This window comes from Procambarus clarkii, chromosome 11 (genome assembly GCF_040958095.1).
Source record: "Procambarus clarkii isolate CNS0578487 chromosome 11, FALCON_Pclarkii_2.0, whole genome shotgun sequence".
Classification (NCBI taxonomy): Eukaryota; Metazoa; Arthropoda; class Malacostraca; order Decapoda; family Cambaridae; genus Procambarus; species Procambarus clarkii.
Genome location: NC_091160.1, coordinates 15,185,174 through 15,187,282, shown reverse-complemented (window position 1 = coordinate 15,187,282; position 2,109 = coordinate 15,185,174).

Here is a 2,109-nt window from a genome sequence, read left to right as displayed (position 1 = left end):
CATATTCATTCCCAATCGTTTAACATGTCCAGTTATGAACTGGTAATAGTAGTCGGCTCCTACTAGTACATCTACATTGTTAAGGTGGTCAGACATTAATTTGTTGTCAGCCAAATTAATTTCACGTTCCTGCAGGAAGTGGGCTGTGTACCCCAGACCCTTAATATTTAAGTCTAAAGGTATTTGATCTACAACAATGGCTTGGACAGCCTTGGCATGACTACCTAGTCGTACAAGCGGTTGAACTACTGAGTATTCATGGGTTCCTCGATTTATCATGAACCCTGACAAGTTTAATTTTACCTGTCCTATTGGTTGTAAATTAAGTGCCTCTGCTGCCCTTTGAGTAATGAAAGTTCTCTGGGAACTTTGATCAAATAATCCACGTATGGTGATCTTGGCTCCTCTGTTCTTCACTTGAAGTTGGGCAGTAGGCAAAGCAGCATCCACTTGAGATGCTTGTGAAGTTACGCTGTACACATCTCGCACCTTGCAGCACTGTACTTGTGTAGATTCTCTACGTCCTATTCTAGGATTGACATAATTAGTCCTAACTAATTTGCACAGTGCAGCATGATGCTTACCCCTTCTACACCTATTGCAGGTGTTCAGTGGGGTGTCACAGCTGTTAACATTATGTGGTTTGAGACACCTAGTACATTTGTGTAACTGTTTGAGTCGTCTGACTCTTGTGTCTCTATTAGGATAATTAGTACATTTGTACAGAGAATGTTTTTGATTGCAAAACAAGCACATTCCCCATCCTACAGATCGTTTAGGGGTTACCGATTTAGGTAAAACAGTATTTGCAGGTTGTGATGGTTTTGCTGTTTGCATTTGCTTGTTATTTATTCTCTTGTGAGTACTTGGTGTACTCTGGGGAACCATTAACAGGCTCTTGGGAGTGCTCTTTGGACTATTAGGTCTCTTAGGAGCATCTGTGGAATCATCAGCAGTGCTCTTTGGACTATTAGGTCTCTTAGGAGCACCTGTGGGACTCTTAGGCCTCACTGATGAATCAGTATTTGACTGATTGTTGTTACATTGAGTATTAGCACCTTTGTTACCTAGTGACAGTGTCACTTTAGGAGTTTCAGGCAAGGAAACTGATGTAGGTACAGTTTTGGTGCATTCAGATTTAGCATTAATTGCTTGGTCTGCTGTATGATTGCTCATATTACGCAAACCTGTAAATATATCCTGCATTGACATGGTATTACCATTCTGGCATACATATAGTTTATTAAGTGTGTCACCAGACAATTTTCTCTGGATGATAATTTTAGTCATCCACTCAGTAGTTGGGTGATCCACCTCTTTACTGAAAGAATTTATCAGTGACTCAAGCTGGAAACTAAAAGTTTGTAAAGATGTCGGAAAATCCGACACCATTTAATATATCATACAGACAGATAATAGCTGTGTTGTATAAACAAGTTAACCCATAGAAAACGTAACTTGTAGTGGAATTACCGTCTAAAGAAAACGGGATATCATCACCACATACTATTATAATTCACCACCTATTATGGTGGGAATTATTCTTAAATACATTAGTCTTTGGACTTTACCATCATAAAACATCTTATATAAATTAACTTAATTATCAATATTAAAGTAGAGTAAATGTGACCCTTCTATCACTTTCTGACATGTGGACAATGTAAGCCAGGCGTCAGAGTGGAAGAAGGAGGGCAGCCATTGTTGTGTCACATCCGAGACGCGTGGAGCAAATTCGGCTCCTATCATATCTGGACAATGTCGGCCAGGCGTCAATAGTATGGAGTGTTAGACGCAGCCATTGTTGAGACTAGACCAGAGGCTCACAGGAGCAAATACGGCTCCTGTTAATTTTACTTGGACGAAGTGTTATGGAAACCAGTGGTGTACCATTATCACACGCTGTCAACAAATTCAAGTTAAGTGTTCTTTCCGAAACCCATGTATCTTCATTTGTGGCCATTAATGTCATTATATAGGGTGAACCGGTTAGAGCACGTGGAAGCCTCAAACTAAAGGTAATTAAGCCAGGTCTTCAATGTTCCATGTACAGTTTTCTCTGATATAGCTTGTCATATATAGAATCTGGCTTTACAGCTAGCGCCCTTT